The sequence below is a fragment of the Emydura macquarii genome, unplaced genomic scaffold (genome assembly GCF_026122565.2).
Source record: "Emydura macquarii macquarii isolate MOO-44397 ecotype Brisbane River unplaced genomic scaffold, CSIRO-AGI_Emac_v2 contig_312, whole genome shotgun sequence".
NCBI classification, from domain to species: Eukaryota; Metazoa; Chordata; order Testudines; family Chelidae; genus Emydura; species Emydura macquarii.
Window position 1 is genome coordinate 12,600,943 of NW_027130449.1, and position 21,420 is coordinate 12,622,362.

General features: G+C 46.6%; 1 long non-coding RNA gene across 2 annotated transcripts; it reads right to left on the minus strand.

The window, feature by feature from the left end:
* Window positions 1-9,388: 9,388 nt before the first annotated feature.
* On the minus strand, window positions 9,389-13,624 carry LOC137164821 (uncharacterized). Of its 2 annotated transcripts, XR_010923209.1 has the most exons (3): window positions 13,535-13,624; window positions 13,207-13,364; window positions 9,389-9,826 (listed from the first exon to the last, which is right to left on the minus strand). It is a non-coding gene; the product is annotated as an uncharacterized lncRNA (long non-coding RNA). The 2 variants fall into 2 exon arrangements; XR_010923208.1 differs by lacking the exon at window positions 13,535-13,624 and having other exon boundaries at window positions 13,207-13,528.
* Between the last annotated feature and the right edge of the window lie 7,796 nt (window positions 13,625-21,420).

The window sequence follows — 21,420 nt, forward strand, 5'->3', positions numbered from 1 at the left end:
GCAGGGTGGGACAGTAAAAGGGCCAGCCGCTAAGTCCTCCTGGCAACTGGAAGGCCGGTGAGCGATAGGTCCGACCTGCCGCCCAATCCAGCCCCAGAGGGGCGGAGCCTCAGCCAGGGCTGAGAGTATAAAACACAGGTCCCACAAGTCAGAAGGGAGGAGGCTGCCTTTGGAAGCAGATGTACTGCCCTGCCGGCCTCGGCCTCGGCCTGAGCGGAGCCTCTGACCACTCCCAGCCCAACCCGGACCTGGAGTCTGGGTGGGGCCTTCAAGGAGCTGGACCAGGCAACCCGGCCAGAGGTACCGGGTCGAGGTACCTGAACCCCGGGACTGGACTGAGCCACCGGAGCCCCGGGACTGGGCAGAGCCCCCGCAGCAACCCGGGTGGAGCATACCCCCTGAGGCCAGACGGGACCTGGAGGAGTTGCCGGCCGCCGAGCCCCCTGACTTGGGACAGGACCTGGATGAGCTGCCGGAAGCTGAGCCATTCCCCATGCACAATGACCTAGAGGAGCTGCCCCTCGAGGAGGAGCTCCCCGCATTGCCACCCGTGGACGAGGAGGGACTGGCGGGCCTACCCTGAACGGAGTGCCCCAGCGACCGTGAGGAGGCAGGTACCTGGGGATACGGGGAGGAAGTGGCCCAGGGACAGCCATAGTTAGTGGCTGGGACAGGGGCAAGCCCCGTCGGCGTGTTGTGGCGGGAGCCCCGCCGACTGAGTGGCAACGCCTTTGCCACTACTAGGGCCCTGGGCTGGGATGCAGTGGAGACGGGTGGGCCTGCATCCCTCTCACCCCTTCCCTAGCCACCCCGGGAGAGCCCCCGCCCGACCGCTCCCAAGAGTAGACGGCTCGCTCGCCCACCCTGTCTCAGGGCCTGGGCACCAGACTCCTCGCCCAGCTAACATTCCCCTTGTAGGAATGTGCGGTGGCCTTCCTCCGAGCCGGGGCCCGAAGAAGGGCCACAACCGCGGGGCCGGACCGGACCCCTGTGCTACAGGCTCCTTTCCAGCCAAGCTGAACATATATGTATGTGGCTACCTGGGACCTTTGTCTCGCTCACGGGGATTACCACAGGTCAGTGCATAAGATTCAGCAGTTCCCTTTGCCACTTGTGGCAGAATGGTTTGAGTTCTGCAGATTTTAGGGCAGCCCTCCCAGTGGAATTAGCCAGAAGGATGTTAGCCCTGGACAAAGGGACTTGGGCGTTGGCGCATTCAGCATCACGGCGTCTGACTTTTGGATGCCTAGAAAATCATGGGAACACCACTGTGCTCCACAAAGCTGTTGGGCGCCTCGGCTCCCCGTGCAATGAATGGGGAGAGAGAAGTGTCGGAGAATGGGCGCCACCAAGCCCACCTCAGCTAGCCCACGGGAGATGCTGGTGACAGGGTGGTGTGCTGAACCCCCACCCCTCACAAAGATAGGTGCCTCAGTGCTTAGTGACCCATGGACAGGAGCTCACCGCCTGGAGTCAGATGGCTCTGGTGCCCACGCCGTCGATCGTGGGAATGAGTTAGGTCTAATTTTGATTCTTCAGACTGAGAAGTTCTTGAAGAACCTTTGGGTTCTCTCAGCCTGAAGAATTGCTCAGTCTGATGTGGAAGTGCAATCTGCAAGGACAAGAAGGGGGTTAAGTATCAACAGGAAGAACCATAAGTCTCCACTGGGACCAAACACAGAGCCAAGACTGTTTGTGCAAGTTGAACTCTCCAGCTAGTTTCACAGGGGGAGAAATCTACCAGAAAGATTGTGTGGTGTATTTGGAGACATGGCCACCGGGGATGTCAGCGGGGGACGGCTCCTCCACGGCGTGCCTACCCGGCGCCTGCCCCTCAGACCGGTGCCTCTCCCAGGCTGGTGCCCAGGGGCATGGCCCCTTGGTATGCCACTGCCACCGCCCCCGCCGCCCTCATGGGGGCGGAATGGGGGAGAGCGGGAAATGGGCCCGCAGACTCCGGCCCACGGGGAGCTGCTGCCGACAGGGGGGGGAGGGGGAGGGCCGCAAATACATGTATTGGCCCCCAGGCGCCGCAGACCCACGGTACGCCACTGAATGGCAGAAATGAGGGTGAGGCCCAAGACTGGAATAGCAGGGTCAGGATGGAGGTCCCAGAGCAGGCAGCCATCTCTAGCTAGTGACATGTCATCAAGCGCAGACTTCCGTGAGAATTGAAGTGACCGACTCCAATGGAATGGAAATTGCAACTCGTAAAAGAACCAGATGTCCAGCTTCCCTGCATCCTGTTATGCTCAGTGTTCCGGTCTGGACCCGTCCTCACTGCGATACAAGCAGTTAAACCTTTGACATCGCAGGAATTTTAAAAAAATAAATAAAAAAATCCCACCTCTTCAGAAATTAATCTGATTTATTTCCTGCGGCATGTTATGAAAAGTAACAGATGTTGCCAGCTGGATTCTCAAACTGGAAACGGACTAGCATTGGTGCTGGAACACTGTGTACGGGGGCAGTGCCGAGAGCCACTGAACCCAACTGTGAACTCCGCGTAGGATGGTAACCCTTGCATCCCTGGTTCCGGCATCTACGGGGACTAGTCTGAGGCTGTCGCATGCAAGCAGCCTGCCGAGTTCTGCTGAAAATGATCAGGAAAGAGCCTCGGCACAAGGGAAAAGGTGGGGCTGGCTTTAGGGAAAACGGCACCCTGGGAGATCTTTTATTTCTGGTTCTGTTGGCGGGTGGGGGGGGGCAGGGATGGGGCTTCTCAGAGTCAAAGCTGCACGTGATTTTGTATTGGCATGGGCATTCATCAAAGAACATAAAATTGAGAGATGGGACATGTGACCCAAGACCCCTTGATGCCACGTGGCGGATGGCATAGGGGTACATGGGTGTACAGGAATCTCCTGGGTTTGCCAGTAGGGGTCATGTAAGGTCTCTAATGAAAGCCTGTGTCACACTGGTCATCATAATCATTGCAAGATGTATGTATGGAAAATGTGAATAGTTTATGTATATATACTAAGAATTATATTCCCTAGGACTGAGTTAAGGCAGGTCCCCAGAAGGTGATCCACATACCACTGTCATGCAAGACAGAGATGCTTATGTCATTCTGGCGTGTCATGTGCAAGCTGAGTATTGTGTGGTTCCCAAAGGACACCCATTTTATACTCTGAGCAAAATTCTAATCAACAGCCTGCAGGAGCTTCAGGAAAAAATAAGCCATCAGGGATTATCTTGTTTAGGAGTAAAACAATGAACTTTTGAAACTGTATCTGGGGTGCAGATGAACCTCCAGTTATTCCTTCAATCTGTGAGGACAAGTTGGCAGTAGGGTTGGATCTCAGCCAAACTAGTTGAAAATGCTGAGAAAAGGACTTGGGATAAGCTCTGGTAGGAGATGGGGGAATGGCTTGCTAGGTAAATGTAAGCTCCAGAAAGCATGTTATGAGTTTGTTTTATATGTAACTACTTCTTTTCAATATTCTCACTTTGTCACTTGAATTTCTGTTTTGATAATAGAGTGAAAACAGGACCAAGTTTATCTGTCTATTGAGGTGTTGAGAAGAGACATGATCCTGAGTTTAATCTTGCAAGCTGGCATGTGCTCTTCCTTCGGGAGTGGCGGCTCTGGGAGTTCTGTGAACGTTTAGTGGAACAGGGCTGGGCGTGCCAGAGGGCCAGTCCGAGGACTCAGAGGTAGGTATATCCCTATCGGTAATCTGTACTGAGAGAGCAAGGCCGATGAAGGCTAGAAAGGCAGTTCTTGTGTTGCCGGAGGCTAGTGGTTTCAGGGAGCTGCTCCACAGCAGGTACAGACAAAACTTCTTCACACTGAGGGCAGAGCAGGCAGCAGCAAGGTGCTGCAAAACCCTGGGTCCCCCAGGAACATCACAGAAAAACACCAGCTATCCCATTCCTCCCGCCCTGTCAGCCAGTCCAGGGCTGCTCTCTGGAGTACGGTTTCCCACGCTGTGTCCAGGCCTGGTTTAAATGTCTCAAGTAATGGAGTTCCCAGCTAGAGATGGGTGACCATTTGGGGCCAAAATTGTTTTTGGTGAAAAATTCAGATTGGGTGATACCAAAAATGTCACAAATGTGTGTGGCTTTCACTGAATTGTTTTATTTTGACTTTTTCCAACCCTGGAATGTTTTCTAAAAGAAAAGTTTTAATTGTTTGGGGTGAGATGACTTTTCATTTCAAAATGTCCTTCAATTTACTTTTTAAAAATTACAGAAATGTTTTAAAGAAAAAAAAAAACCAAAAACCACAAACCAACAACAAAAACCTCAAAATCTAGAGAAAACATTTAGTTTCAGGTCAAATGAAATATTTCATTTCTCCCAAAATTAATTTTCTTTTACTTTTTGATTCACCAAAAATTCAACAAAATATTGTGTTTTGGGTTGACCTGAAAAAAGCCTTGATTGGACCTGGTGGCAACAGCTGATTTTAGACAAGCTACCTAGCAAGGGGATTACTCCTGGTGGCTGAGCAGTAGTGCTTCTGCAATGCCTTAAGGGATAGACTTGATCTGGGTTGAGCAGGCCTGGAAAGCATTTCAGGACATGGCAAAGAGCATGGTTTGGGGATGTCCAAAGTGGGGGATCAACAAAAAACAGGTCCTACAGGCTCAAACTCATGGCCTAACCTGGGCTTCAAGATTCATCTGAGTTTTATTAATTCATCCTGAACAAATAACTTCTATAACGCAGAGTGGGAGGCAGGTGACTCCCTTCAGCTTCTCATTGTCTTTACAGGTCTCTCCTCCTAGTGCAGAGCTGGCCTCACCCTGCTGAGTTTGAGACCTGAGGTGGTTGCAGTGTATCACAACTCTGCTATGTTCAGTGTTTAAAGCGTGGGCGGGCGGGTGGGGTTTCAAGGGGTCTCTAACCCAACCAAAAACTGAAATCAAACTGGATCACTGAGGGGTGTATTCTGAGTACTGCTGCTTGCAGATTATCACACACACACACACATTCTTTTCATACCACTTTAAGACCTGGCTGCAAGTCTAAGTGGTTGTTGACGCCAGAGATGTGAATAGCTTCAGAAAATCTCCCCCTTTCTATCCGATGAAAACCAGTTTGTTCTTTCCAAGTTACAATGGCTAATTTGTGACTCTCCGTGTCCTCTCCCACCCCCCCCCCCCCAGCCCCTTGCATGACACTCAAAGCATTGTAGAAACGACAGCTTTGTTCAGAATTCGTTGGGCCTTTGGGCTGATCATGACTGTAACTGCACATGGCTCTCGTTAACGGGGCTGGGCTTCCAGGAAATCAGTTACAGGAAAGATGATTGGCCTGATAGGAAACTGCAGTATTCAGACAGGCCTCACCTTCTCCATGTGTGCAGGACGATAGCCAGGAGGGTTCAGAGATTAGGCAAAGGTGCATTAGTGCCAGGGAGATGGGCCAGACAGGCAGCCCTGGGGTATTTACTGGAGCAGCACGGGCAGCAGCAGGACAAGCTTTCCCCATACATACATCTTCTCCTTGCTGCCTAAATACTCAGCTGGCAAGAAAACAGTCCTGGAACCGCTCTGTGCTGAGGCTGACAGCCAGAGGCTCCTGGCTTTGGACATCTGCCTGCTGGTAAATGTACTGAGACCTATCAAATGATTTCACACAGTGGGGCCACTAAACATCAGCAGCTTTTGGTTACTCTTGTCCTGAGGCACAGTGTGTCATGCAAGGGCAATACTCGGTGGTCCACTCCCAATCCCCAGAGCCAGTCAGTTGCTACAAGGGGGCTTTTTAATTTGGTTAAGGGCAAGGAGCAGCCCCCCCAAGGGTCTGTTCCAACACTAATCACCCCTCCAGCTGGTGTAAACGTCCTTTCAAAAGAGTGCCTGGGGCAAGCCCCTTGCGGACACACACACCCCAACACCCAAATCCTCTTCCACCCTTACTGTAATTAGCAATGGCATGAAAAGAAAGGAGAAGTAATGAAGGGGGGAGAGTCTTAGGTGCAATATTTTTGACTGAACCAGGCCATTCCCACACAGACTAGGGCCCCTCGTGCCTCACTACTGTAACACACTTCAGGAAAGAGAGATACAAACATTTCAGAGTTATGCGCAACCTCGCTTCCTGAGATTGGTAACACTGAGCTTCTACTGTACGTAACTCTGAACAAAACGTTAGCGTTGTTCTTTCAAAAATTTACAACTGAACATTGACTTTGAAACTTTACTATGCAGAAGAAAAACGCTGCTTTTAACCCGCTTAATTTAAATGGAACAAGCACAGAAAGTTTCCTTACCTTGTCAAATCTTTTGTTTTTAAACTCTCCCTTTGGTTTTTTTTGTAGTTTATGTTTAACCCAGCGCTGTCATATACAATATTTGCCTTTTTTTTTTATTGGTCTCTTTTGCCTGATTGCATATGTCCGGTTGCAGATGGGGAGTGTGGTTGACCGGTCAATTTGTAACTATGGTATTCATAACTCTGGGGTTCTACTGAACCCATGCTTCCTGGAGCACAGGAAAGAGTGATTGCAACAGACAGACCATTTCCCCATCAGAATGTTCACCAAGCAATGGGCCCCATTAGAGCACAGGGATTTTCTGACCTCTGAAAGAAAAATGTTGTGGAGTAAAAGGTTTTTGAGAAACCCTGATAAGAAAATGGATCTCAGGCTGCAGACTTGACTCCAGTAGCTTTTTCCATTGCTGGCAGCAGCAGGGAGAGCTTTACTGGATCTTGAGGGATCCCAGGCACTGTCTTTCAGCTCTATAGATCCTAGGGCATGACAGAACCACTGGAAAGGGGTCTCTCAGTTAGACAAGTCACCTTGCATGTTGATTAAAAATGAGGATTTTTGTATAGAAAAAGCCGAACATCTTACAACTGACTCTGAACTACGGAAGCTACAAACATACGGCAAATGCTCATTCCCGGCTCTTTGGAATTTGCAGAGACGATGCATAGGCATAGCCATGCCTTATAAAGGTAGCTGAAGAATTTGCTGCAATATTCCACTGTACCTGACCATTTTTTTGCCCTGGGTTTCTCTCTTTTGCAGCCATGCAAGAAGAGCTGGAATAAAATGTAGCTGCGTCAAGTTGGTGTTGCAAAAAAATGATAGTGTGTTTATTTCATTTTTACCTTTCCAAAAGGATGTGGCTGTATGTAGTTGTCAGGAGAGTGCGGGTGTGCTAACAAAGGCCATTGGCGGCTTAGCACAGTGGAAAATTCCCACCCCTCATTGATCTGCTCCACTAGCGACCCTTAGTCATTATTTGCAGCATTCCATTATTCCACATATCACATTTCAGGGCAACTGCACCTATATTTCCCATCAGTGGTCCAGCACCTACTCCCAGGCTTCCCTCTGCCTCCGCCTCTGCAGCTGTTACTTTTCTTGGCCTCTGTCTCCCTCCTGACTGGTGTATTTCCAGGCTGAACAGTTCCCTGCCTTCAGTGTGTTATTTCCAGCAAATGACAGTCAGCCTAAGCAGGCCTAGTTCGCATCTTCCTCAGAGACAGATAAGAGTGTAATTTCCCACAGTTACAAATTACTACACCGCTCTTTCTAAACAAGCACATTTATTCTTATGGCAAAAGCATTGCAGAGCAAACATTAAAACAGCAATAGAACCTACCCAGATACTAATAAGCTTGCCAGAGGTCACCTCCTCCCTCCCCTATTGCCAAAGGGGTTCTGGCTGATATCAGTCCTTCCAACCCTTCCCTAAGGAGAGGAACCTTCCCTGGAGCAGGGGCCTTGTCTCTTTGCTGGATCCGAATGAAGGCCCCTCTGAGTCAGCTTAAACTCAGGCTATTTATTCCAAAATCCTTCCTTTGTCTCTTAGCCCCTGGAAAATCCCGTCTGAAGAAACGTGAATAGGTAATCAGCCAGAGAATGGGTCCCCTCCCTGGGGCAAAACTTCAGAGGGGTTGATAACCAGAGGAAATATATTCGCATACCCGCCTCCTCCTAGAGAAGTTACATACCATCTCCCAATAGCACATAAACAGTTGCATTTTTAATACAAACGCACCCCAAATGTGCTGAAGGTGTGTCCAGGAAATTGCCATCTGTCACACCACAATCCTGGCCCTCTCCACCCATGTTGATGTACCTCAGTCCAGTCCAGGGCTGAACATCCTGAATTGTGTGATGGGGGTTAGGATATAAAGGAGCAGTGATCAGGATGAGACCTACCAGACTCAGCCGTCGGTGAACCATGAACCCAACGCGTTTCCCATTGAAGCCAATAGCAAGACTCCTATCAGTTTCAATGGATTTTGGATTTAGAGTCGAAGTCCCTGATTTAGTTAAGTGCTTCAACATGTGCTCAAGTCCCATTGAAGTTCATGGGGCTTAAGTACCTTACTGAATCAGAGTGGATTTGAGTTCCTCTCTCCAGAGGTGTCAGGCTAGTGCATTCACCCCTAGTACCACCTACCTCCCCATTTTGTACCTTTACAAAGGAGGAAGCATGATAAAAGGACATCTGTCCAACGGCAGAGCAGAAACAAATGCAGGAGCCATCATTTACTGTTCATGTCAGCACTGTTGTAAAAATTGGGCCTACAAATTTACCCTAATTGTGAGCTCAACTAGGTCTCCTAGATCTGGCTAACCCTGAACACTACCTGGGATGTGAAACTAATGTCTTACATATACACACTGACTCCTATGTGCCTTTTCCCTTTCCCGCCTTATTTCTTTTCTTTCCTACACCTTTTTGCCATCCCTCTCCTTTTTCCTCCTGTCTAATAATAGTCTGGCTTCGCTGGCCAAGACCATATATTTTGCAACCCTGTTGTAAATGTTTGCTGGAAGTCTGTGACCAGAAAAGGCAGTTAAAAACAAAACACCCTGATAATGGTACAAGTTGGCCAGGTCTTAGAATAGCTGATAAGACTGTGGGCTGGCCCTGTGTTTTTCCAGCAGTGAGGCTGCATGTGAGAGTCAACGTCACAGACAGACACCTTTTCTGTGTCCTGTTTTTTCTTCTAGGAAATGGGATTGGATTTTAACATCAGCAGTGACGACAGCTGTAGCCCATCTCAACTAATTTCTTCTCTTTTCCCCCAAAAGGACAATTATTATGACCCTTAATATCCAGTATGTAAGAGACCGTAAGAGACGGACAGACACTGGGGGGGGGAGAGGGTTCTTTCTAAAATCTCTCTTCAGCAAAGGGAACAGGTTGTTAAAACGAGAGCCTTTCTAATACCTTACATTTCAAATACTGTAAGGTTTTTCCTTCTGTTTCTGTATCTTTCATAAAACTTTTAAAGGATCTTTAACGGTGTGTTTGCCATGGTACTACACAGGCTGAGCTCTCTGTACACCAAACCCCGAACCTTATTCATCTCTCTTTAATGTTGGGCAACTTCAAGGTGGTGGTAACACTTTTGATTCTTTGGGCCCATAAATTAATACAACAGGGAACAAACTGTAGGGAGACACTTGTATACAAATAATTTTATTATATCTTGTTACAATATTTTTGTGTACCGAGAGAGAAAACCATGTTAATCTGGATACAAAAGCGCAAAGCAATTGATTATGGAGAAATGCTTCTAAAGGAGAGGCCAATGCTTATGCATGACGCAGCTTCAGGCTCAGAGGTGCTGTGGACTCCTGTCTTTGACTTTTTGCACCCAGCTGGTTCTTCGAGTAGGGAGGCGGGTTCGCACTGGATACATGGTTATTGCCCAGAACCAGTGAGTTCTTAGAAGGTGAAGCCGGCTTCTATCACTTGACCTGTCTCGCCAGCACCACTATGACAATCGCGATGATGATGAAAATGATCCCTACGACAATCCCGACGATATTCAGTATGCGGGCAGTGCGGGAAGCTTGGGACGCTCGTTGAATGTCACCTGTCCCAGTTGCATTCTCTACCTGGAAGGAAGCACAGCCCACCCGAGCCCACAAAAAAAGTTATTTAGATTCCAGATTTATAAAACCACCCCCCCAGTGGGTGACCATCCAAAGCGCTGGGTGCCCTCAACATACACAAGGACACAGGAGATACAAAGAAACAATCAAAAAGCAGCTGCATGTCTTCCTCTCACCTACTGCACCTCATTTGCTTAACAGTCACGTGACCAATGTCGCTTAAACGCACAAGAACGACCACGCTGGGTCAGACCCGTGGTCCATCTAGCTCAGTATCTTGGCTTCCGACAGTGGCCAGTGCCAGATGCTTCAGAGGAAATAAAAACAACAGGGCAATTATTGAATGATCTGTTCCCTGTCGTCCAGTCCCAGCTTCTGGCCGTCAAAGGTTTAAGGACACCCAGAGCAAGGGGTTGCATCCCTGACCATCTTGGCAACTAGCCACTGATGGACCTATCCTCCATGAACTTATCTAATTCTTTTTTGAACCCAGTTGTACTTTTGGCCTTCACAACATCCCCTGGCAACTAGCTCCACAGGCTGACTGTGCGTTGTGTGAAGAAATGCTTCTTTATATTTATTTTAAACTTGCTGCCTATTAATTTCATTGAGTGACCCCTGGGTCTTGTGTTATGTGTGAAGGAGTAAATACCTTGGAGTGAATGGAGTGAATACACTTTCACACCGGTCATGATTTTATAGACCTCTGTTATATGCCCCCTTAGTCATCTCTTTTCTAAGTTTTACAGCCCCAGTCTCTATAATCTCTCCTCATACGGATGCTGTTCCATATCCCTAATTCTAATATATCTTTTTTGAGATGGGACAACTAGAACTGCAGGACTAGTGCTGGTCAAAGTGTTGATGGGAAACATTAAAAAAATGTCATCAACATTTCTCTGATTTTTTGAGAGGTCCTTTTATTTTTAACCAGCTCTATTCAGGATCTTCCTGTCATACCTTGTTCACTGTATCACACAGTATGGAGGCGGTGACTGATTAAATTGCTGGGTGGAGAGGAAGGAAGGGTGGAATAATACAAAGCAGAAATCCAATCATTCGATCACCAAAATAAAATAAAATAAAAGGTTAAGAGACTCTGGGTTTTTTAAAAGTAAACTTTTGATAAGTAAATTTGACAGGCCTCAAGACTAAAGCCCCGATTCTGCAAAAAATTCTGCTTTACATATTTGAGTAACCTCATGGACATCAGTGGAACTGCTCATGTTCATAGTTTTAGGCGATGTTCTGAACTGGGGCTTATCACCCTTGTTCCACAAAACAAGCATGCATGGAAAGATCTGGGGAAGTAAGTTTGTAATACGACTTATTTATTTCACAAATTTTACTCATTCCGCTTGTGAATGGCCTGCAAACTGACTCACTGTTATTTCATTATTGGAAGTTATTGGGTGGGTAATTTTGTGAATACCTTTTGGTGGCTTGCTCATCTGTAGGCAGCTCGTTGGAGGGTTGCGGGATTTGGAATATGATCTACAAGCTTTCTAAAGAATTCAGGGCTTTTAAGGCAAGATGGAACCACTCATCATTTAGTCTGAGCTCCTGAATAACATGGGCCAGAGAATTTCACCCAGTCATTCCTGCTGTGGAGGAAACTGCTCTTCTCAATACACAAGTGAATACACAAGTACTATTGAGACCAATAACTTGTGGCGGAACTGGAGCATCTCTCTTAGGTAGATGTGCAATGTCTATTTAAAGACTCCGAAGACATTGAATGTACCACTTCCTTTAGTAAGTTGTTCCAAAGTTTAATATTTCTAGCTGCTAGCTACGCACATATTTTTTCCTTCCTTTGAAATCAACATCTGCAAAAAGATGTTTTGTTTCCATCACTGAAGTTAAACAAAGAATATGTTTTCCATACAGAGGAAGCCCTAACAATCCACGAAGAAGGGAACCCAGGCATACAGAGAGTGATTCTCCTGGGAAAATGACCTGAGATTAAATATCAGGAAAACGCCTTCCAAAGCCCCTTATTACTTGGAAAAGAACGTGAGCTCAAACCCAGCAAAATATTCTTTGCACAGCTATGATGACAACTGAGAAGATCAAGCATGAGCCATGAGGAAACAGCAGAAAATGAGAGTGAGTGAGTCACCTTCCCTGACTTCTAACCTTTCAAATGCCTTTAACCCGCTTTCCCTCCTCAAATTCCATAGCCATCTGTTTTGTTTTCTCCCACATGGGGAGGATCCCTCTCTGATGAGTTAACCTTACTCCCTAGCCTGATGGGAGAGGCTGCTGACAAAGTAAACCATACTTTCTAGGGGGAAAAAGCAGAGCTGGCCATGCAGCTGTCACCTGTCCCCTCCGCACTTGCCCAGTCACCAACCCTGTCAGAGACCAGTCACATCTTGGCATTGAAACCCAGGCACACACTTCTTCTTTGCTCAAAGCATTTACCTGGCTAATTAAATTAGAGCCATATTCTTCACCAGAGGATCTGTGGTAGCAACACTGCCATCCCCGTGTGTTTACTTCACTGATCAACAAGTCTCTTAGGGAAATGACAGCTTCAATACTCCACTTGGTTATTGCTCAGAAGAAAATACACCAACTGGGTATCTCAATACAATGGAAAAAAAGGCTTTTCACCGACAACGGTTTCAATTAGAGGAATTTTCCTACCCAGCACATCAGTTTACTGATGGATTTACCTACAGAATTCCAAATCTTTGGGAGTTGGGAAAAACCAGTACAAATTATTTGTATAGATGTAAAAACACAATTCCTAATAAATGCCCATGAAAGAGGCTTTGCTGACAGGGACCGATGGCCTCTGTGTATGTCTAGCTTTCTCACAGCACACATGCATAGCTGTAAATCTATACAGGGTTAGTTGTGTGATGTGAACACACAGAAGAGAGGACCAAATATGCATTGGTCACAATGAAACTCATGGCAGCATTTGATTGCTCTATGGCAAGGAGCCTCAGGTACTGTCCCAAGAAAGCAAAAATGCCCATCCTTAAGCTTATGGTCAGGAGAGTGGACATAGAAATCAGTGCTGCGTCTCTCCACTCACAAGACAAAAGGCACACAAACACACCACACCCTTCACTCATGCCCCGCACAGTTAAAGGGAAATGTTGTTCCCTTCCAGGCAATTCACCTTTGGAAGCAACAATCCACATACTTGCTGAAAGTAGCTCTAGAAAACTACTAAAAGGGAAATTGCACTGTTCCCTCTAACTTCTGGGTATAAAATCCATATTTCAAACACCCTTGTGTTCAAAACTAGAGCTCACTTCTCCAGCTCTCTCTGTAACAGACATTTGAAGATCATTTTTTATAAATCCAAGTTTTGAACTGTACCAAAAAAATAAAATAAAATAAAATAAAATAAATGCCAAACTTACTCGGAGAGAATAGATGAGAGCAGCTATTCCAAGAGGGAGGCAGCAGCACACCAAGTTAAAGATGGACAGGGCAAGGTAAGTAGGGACATTTCTTTGAGTTGTCTCCATCTTCAGAAGCTGTTCTGTTTATATTCTCCACTGCTGAGGCTAGGAAGGCTCTGAAGAATATGAACACGGCTTCCTCTGTTAAATCTTGCAGTGGGGGAAGGGGGAGTATCTGAGGGAAACATATTGCTGAACAAAGCATGCACTTGCGTGCAAGATTTACAGACTCCCTACCCAATGCCATTCCACAAGCTACTGGCCAAGTTGTAACCAAGCTACATACCTGTTTCAAATTAAATTTCTGTGATGAAGGTAGTAAAACTCTGAGACTGGAATCCTATAAAGCAGGGGGAGGGGATTGCACTTGGACTCCGAACAAATGCTTGAGACTGCAAAGAGAATGTTGTTCCTGGGGAAATGGGCAATTCAGCTTCCAGCTTTCTTATGATACACGAAGTAGAACTGCTCAGAAAAACTTCATCTGAACCATTCTCCATCAGAGACAGCAGTTCCATCAAAACTGAAACGCTTCTCAAAATGTCCATTTCACAGACATTTCATTTTGGAGAAAAGCCGGGGCGCAGGAGTTGTCCCAGTTCAATATTTTTATGCTATTTTGTATTATATGATCTATTCTAATATAAAATTAAAAAGTCAGCATCAAAACAAAGTATTATGATGGAAACATTTTGATTTGACTAATCAGTATGAAATTATTTCTTCCCCTCCCCACCCCCAGAATTTTCTTTTGTGGAGAATTTCAAAATTTTGGGGTTTTGGAATTAAGCCAAATGTCAACAACTCAAAATACTTTGCAAAATGGAATTTCCATCCTCCTCACAGACCTAACAGCAATCTATTCATTGGGGATTTTTCTGGGTGTTTTTCCTGGCTTTTCACACTAAGCACCACTTATGGCTTGAGCATTTCTCTGCACTTTGCAACCAGCTGGCAATTATCAGCTTCAACTCAGGCCTTCAGTTCAAGCAGACACAAGTTATTGCTTATATTCCAGCAGCATCTGGAGAGTGTAACTGAGATAAGAGTCCATTGTGCTACATGCTGCATGGAGACACGGTCAGAGACAGTCCCTAATCCAAAGAGCATCCAAGCTAAATAGACAAGACAAAGGGAGGGAGAAAGGAAGTATTGCTGTCCTTCTTTTACAGATGGGAAGCTGTGGTGGAAAGAGATTAAGCGACTTGCCTGGAAAATCTGTGGCAAATCAGACCCTGAATACAGATCTCCTGAGTCGCTATCTAGTGCCTTACCCAGAAGACCATTACTGCCCTCCCAGTCAGTCGTCATTGCTTAAATTATAACCCACTTCCTCCTTCAATTCCACTTCGCTGTGGACTATTCCCTGTGCTCTTGAGGAGGAACAGACGAGTTTCCCAGCCCTTAACAGCAGGAGGGGAAAGGCAGGCAAGATGAGAACGTTGTGTCTTGTTCCTGCACCAGTACATGATTATGTTGAATGGTGGGGGCGCAACGTCAAGGTGCAGATGCTACCATAAGACACCAAGACATTGTAGCTGTAGTTCATTTGTGGCTTCCGCTGGCTCCATTGGACAGCAAAGGGGCTCACCCTCCGGCTGGCACACGGACGTCAAGCTGGGCATTCATTGTGCAGTTGAGCTGGAAGTCAAATTGCTCTTCCTCCCAGCTGACCCATGGGCTCACGGTAGGCGAGGGAGAAAGAACGTGACTCGGACATATACAGAGTCATTCACAGCACTCCAGGTGGCAGCCTCAACAGAACCGTGGCTACATTATGGCACCTGTCCAAACGAGGCTACCAAGTCCCAATGTCTTTTAGAAAGCAACAACAAATCCTACAAACACGGCACCACACCTGCATGCTCCCTGCACTTCTTCAAGCCCTCACAGAATGTACTGCCAGACCTAACACCTCAGTTGCTGGCTGCCGTAAGTTCACACTTGGATATGGATTTCAGGGCTTTAAGGCAGACATACCCTGGGCAAGTGCTGGATTGGCTGAATGTTGCTAATCCCAGCTCTTTGAACAGAAGCGCACACAAGCTAGCATTGTCTTAAATGTCACTCTGACATGCCTCCTGCTCACAGAGGAGTGGGCAAAATGGGTTGCAGCTAAAGCAGAGCTCAGAAGAGTACAAAGATGCAACGACTGCACAAGATACATAAGCACTGGGGCCAATCCTACAGCCCTTGTTTTGGCAAGACTCCTGATTCATTTGCCCAGTGCTCGAGGAAGGACTGAGATCTGGTCTTTTGAACTCAAGAAATTCCCGTGTGGGAATTGTTCTCTAGGATAGTGCAAGATGGAGTTTTCTGACACTGAACTAGGAGAACAGGGAATGTACCATGGAGATTTGTTGTGCTTGGAAATTCTGCAGACACGTCTTTCCAGGTGCTTGGCTGGCTGCAAGATTGGACATCACAGGAATCAGCTAATGGCTGCTATCTTCCTATTATATATTATAGTCTAGTTTATATTTCCATAGCGCCTTTCATTCCCAAGTTCTAAACAAGCTATAAGTGTTATGGGCCTGAATTCTAGGCAGGTGACCCTCCGTCACTGTGTTCACAACTTTAAAAACTGGGTTCCTCATTTCACCAACAAAATGCAGCCTCCTATGCAGTGGAGCATAGTAGTCAGAACCTTGCACAATAGTGAAGGGAAGGGAAAATGTTGACCAAGAGTACTGGGGCAGATTCCTGCCTCTGTGAAAGTGCCCATGAGACGTACCAGGTCCATGCAGAGTAGACAGGGCCTAGGTTTTTAAGACCTCCTCCCGCAAGAGAAGAATGAGTTTCAAGAAGGAGGAAACAACTTTCGAACAAGGCAGCGAGTCCTTGTCTAAACGAGGGGTTTGCACTGGGGCAGCTACTGATGGCTCTAGAGAAAGCCTGAAGAACCTCTTTGTGATGGAATCTGAGGGAAGACTTTGGCTCTGTCCCGCCTTTCATTGCTGAGCTGCTCCCACGTCCCTCCAATGTGATTTGCGTGCTGGCAACGTACTGTGTTCCTGTCCTGACCCATAGCCAGCACCCTCCCCTCTCCGGGGGGAATCTTCCCATCATATGCTAGGAACATTACTTGTCTGCAACCATTGTTATTACAGCTTGATCTAAAAGTTCGAATACAAGTACATGCCTTTGTGAATGCTGGCAGCGGCAAAATGCTGCACGGGCAGTGCTTCCACGTAGTGCGTCAAAGGGTGTAACCTCAGAAAACATTGTTACTGTAATCCTCATAAGCTTATTTTCCCACTGAAGCAAGATGGACACAGACCTTCTGTTAAAATAATATCCGGAGTGTTGCTGCAGTGCACCACCTCCAAGGTATAGAACATTACTTGTGGCTTTACACACACGGGACTCACCCAAACTGTGTGAGGAAGTAGGAACAATTAAATGAAACTAAGGCCTTTGAGATTTCATCACATTGGTAGCTGCATCTGTGCAAGTCCCTATTATGCGCAAGCCAAGCCTTGGCTGGCTACAATTTCACCTCAGGTTCAGCTAAACCAGGATTGAAACTGAGTTTCAAGACATGCAAAGCCTATCTACAGTGGAATTTGCATTGGCAGTGCTGGCCATTAAATGGCTATAACCAGGACAGATCTCCAGAATACTAAGAGAAGTTCCTTAATGGGAAGGTCTCAGACTGTGGAACAGTCTCCAAGGGAACTGACTGGCATTATAGTCCAAGTCATTTAGAACTGGATTAGTCAGTGTGACAACCTTACAGGAACCCATAATAAACATTCCAATGTAAGTTAGCTCAGTACAGTCATACAGAAGATTCTCATAACCCAATAGACAATAACTCCCCCACTGACCTCATCACATACCGTGTCATAAAATCACGACATCTCAGTATTCGAAACATTATTACATACCAGCTCCAAATCTGTCCAGCCAATAACCTTTTTCTTAATCAGACAGAACATTCCTCAGTAAAACAGGGATTTATCAACTGGAGCAGAACATTGGGAACAGGAGACTTTAGGAAGAAAACACATGGGAACAAAAGTACGCAGTTAATTCAGGGACTTCTTCCTGAAAAATATAGAAAATTAGTTTCTCTCTTCCATGAAGTCATATGCCTGCAGGGCTTCGTGCACAAGAAATATCTAGAATCTGCTGCATAAGGGGGAGCAGCAAAAATAATAATAATAAAAAAAAATTGCACATTCCTTTCCTTGCCTTTGTAACTCCAGAGACTTTTCAAACATAGCTGCAACCGGTCTACTTTTCCTATCTGAGTTGGAACAGCAACAACAGATATCCTGGCTACTTCCATGTCAACATCCAGTGCAGATAGGAGCAATTTCCCAAGCTCCTGCCTCAGAAAAGCAAGTTTGTGCTCCAACAAAACCATAACTAAAGATAAAACATGACAGCTTCCCCACAACAGAATACAAAGAATAAGAGAAACCAAAGACAGAGATGACAAAATAGAAGGCTACCTAGCATAGGGCTCTCTGTGAAGAATAGAGGGTGATGCCCCTTCTCTCTGGAACAACTGCACCCTTCTAGCTAATTGGTTTTGGAGCTTCTGGTGTGAAAGGCCACCGCCCAACAGCCCTAGTAATTGCAGTGCTCTCTTTACCCACCGAGCAGTTATGACACAGTGCAAGTTCCTTCAGTCGACGTGCCTCAGCCCGGCCATGGAAAAAAACCCTACAAAGAGAGAGGGGAAGTTTATTCTCTGGTGCTGCATTGACCATTGGCCACTCTGGTGAAGCACCCGCTGTGGTAGCTTTTGTTAAATGGACATCTGTTTGCTGGTGAGTCCCGCCAAACTCATATTACAGAGGCTGCTCAACAGGCATCTGAAGGTAAGTGATTTTCTGCTGAGACAGAGACACCCATTGGTTCCAGCTGGCCAAAGGCTCCCTGTTCTCTACGTGCAACTCCAGTCTCAGACATGAGAAACTCGCTACACTGAATACACCGCTTTCATGCCATTTATCCATAAAGGGTAGCATGTGAGGTCTTTACTGAAAGCTTGTAACTTACTGGTACTGATCATCACTGCGAGATGTGTGTATGGGTGATATTTAAGGAATAATGTAACGATATTGAAAATTATGCCTTATCGCCCTGCAGTGAAAGTGAGTCAACAGGGCAGCATATGCCTTAACGCTGGCCCATTCGGGGAAGGGGTGGGAGCGGATGTCACCCCTCCTCAGCCAGATAATTACGTAATGTGTTGCTCAATTGTCCACCATGGCAACAACCCACAACTGTGGAAAATGATCAGTGAGAAACTATAAATGTCAAAGGCACTTGGCAGTGAAAAGGAACAACAAGCAGCAAGTGGATCCCCTGTCTGTGAATAAAGACAAAAGACCGATTCAATAGATCATGGTGGAGAAAGACAGTCTGTGTCCATCCACTGAGGCATGGAGAGCTTCATGAAAGATTGTGTTCTGGTTCCTTGGGGCCAGCAAATGCTGCAAAACACTGAACTTTTGGGTGAGAATCAACTTTATTAGACAGGAAAAGTAAAGTGTCGGCCCAAGGTTGCAGGTTTTGGTTTTGTGTTGTACGTAACCATTTGTTTCCATCACCACTCTCGTTTCTTTCTATTTGAATCACTAGTCTTTCTTAAACACTTTTCCTCTTGTTTTACTATAATTGAACTCAGAAGTGCTGTATGTGAGAAAGGAGCAGTGGGCTAAGGTAGAACTGCGGTACACTGTTCCTTTGGGAACAGAGGAGCTGGGATTTCTGCGGGTATCCAGTGAATAGGGGCTAGACTCACAAGAGGACACTTTGAAGGGGCTAGGGTGCATCCATTGTCAACCTGCAGGGGAAAGGCAGCGCTGGTACAGGCCAGAGTGCTTGAGCGGCGGCAAGGCTGGTTGGGTTAGGGGCTAACATGCAGCTGACACAGACAAGACACCCTCACCCTGGAGGCAGGTGGCAAGATGGTGCCTCACAGCTCAGGGTGTGGTGGAATCACGTCCACCACTACCAGAGTAGAAGCGGAAGGTTCTTTACCCCTGTCCCCCAGGCCTCCCATTACCCCACTTCACAGTATGTTTAAAGACATGCCCCTCGAAAGATTTGTTTCTGTCATACAGCACAATAAGTAAATGCAATGTACATTGGTTGCCTCTGGCTCATGTTGGAAACACACCAGACTCATGCATTTATAGGCGTAAAACTACAGGAATGTTGGAAGAGCCCAGCTCATATCAGAACATTCAGTCCCTCTCTCCCCACCCTCAAACCAAGACAGACTTGTTCCCTACAGCAGGAGTTCACATGTTTCAAGGCACTCCCTCCTTCTACTGAAAGACTGTACCACTGCCTAGTCTATCTCAGGGTCTGCTCTACTATTCCCCCTACAATTCCCCTTGCCTCCTCATTGCTGTCTTTTGTATAATTAGATAAATATTCCACCTCCCTCTTCGGGACTTACACCCCTCAGATACTTAGGGGAGATGGAGCTGCCACCTATGAGACCACAATTGGGCAAGGATCTTCTTGCAGGAAAATCCTGGGGCCCTTGAGAAGCTACTTGCAGGATCATAGCACAACCTTCACTCAGTCTGTTTGCATTTAATTCTCCCTTTCTCCTCATAACCCAGGCCCTCTGACCCCCTGAGAATTTCTCTAGCTTCCCTCTACTTCATCACATGCCAGAAAGGGAAACTGCTGATAGTTTATGTTCCTGTTCTATCAGTTCTACATCCTCCTAAGGATTAGAAAGTTGGGAGCAGGGAAAGGTTATGAGGAGACATAGGGGGTCAAATAAAATAAATCAAAATCTTTGCACCTATCCTCCTGAGACAGGTCTAATCCCCCCACTAAATCCAAATGGAGAATAAAAGCCCCACCTTCCTTCCTCTTTATGGTCTCACAGATAATTTCATTCAGCTGAGTTCAACCACATCCTCCCACTCAAGGCTGGGCCCTCTGGCAAATCTCTGCAATGATGGCAAACACCTGTCAGAATCATTCAGCTCGCAAGAAACTGTTTAACTCTTCCCCCAGTGCACAGGGCCCACTCACGGTCACTATAAGCAGGAAAGGAAATTTCCATTCTGTTAGGTATCAACCTCCACCCTTTGGTTTGCAAGTTTTCAGTTAAGTAGCAGCCTGTCAACAGCCCTTGTATCTTATCTGCTCTCTCCTGTGCAGGCAACCAGCCCCTCACACTCCACACGGATGCATCCATTGAAAGTATATAGCACTTACACACCTAAGCACCTTACTCTAACTGACTTAGGTAGAGATGCTGGCGCTGCAATGTAAGCCCAGGGTTAGAACTTGAATTAACAGACCTTGGGTTTGTTTACACCCATTTGTAATCCCAGGTTAGAAATTGGGACCGCTGGGTCCCAACCTGGGGCTCCACCACCTACACTGCATTATGCAGGCCCAAGTCCCACCACCCATATCCCAGACTTCCTAGGGCTCTCCCAAATGTGGCTGCTCTAGCTCTTTGCTCATAGTGCACGGTGGAAAAACTTGACTGTCCACCACATTTGACCTGTGCAAAGGACAAAGAAAATTGGGCCATGGAATTGTGGAATACTTTGGGCAGACTCCTAGAGCACCAGTCCAGTGGGGCTGCATCTACACTGCAGAGCAACAGGCCTTCAACCTGAGTCCCAGCTTTATTCAGGCTCAGACCCTCCACCCTTGTGGGGTTCTGGGTTAGAATGATTTATGTGTAGATAGGAGGAGGATTAGGCTTGAGCCTGAGTTTGAACTCTGGGCTTACACTGCAGTGTAGACATACTGTTAGGCCTTGCAATGCTCAGCAAAGCAATGCTTAGATACGTTTAAAAATCTAGGCCCTAGACCTTCGATTTCTCAAAGTCATGGGATTCTCTTTGCAAATATTTGGGTTTGCTTAATTCATGATTGTAATACTGAGCAGCTACGGCTGAGAGCGGAGCCCACATTATGTTAGGTGCTGTACAAACATGCAGCGAGACACAGTTTCTGGCTTGAAGAGTTTATAATCTAAATGGACAAGGTAGACATTGGATGAGAAAAAGGAAGCACTATTAACTCCATTTAATTGACATGGGAACTGAGGCAAAGGAAAATCAAGCCATTAGCCCAAGGTCACACTGGTAGCCCGGGGGTATGAGGAGGAACTGAAGTCATACCTCTACAGTCCCAAACTACTGCCTTGTTTACAAAGCCATCCTTCCT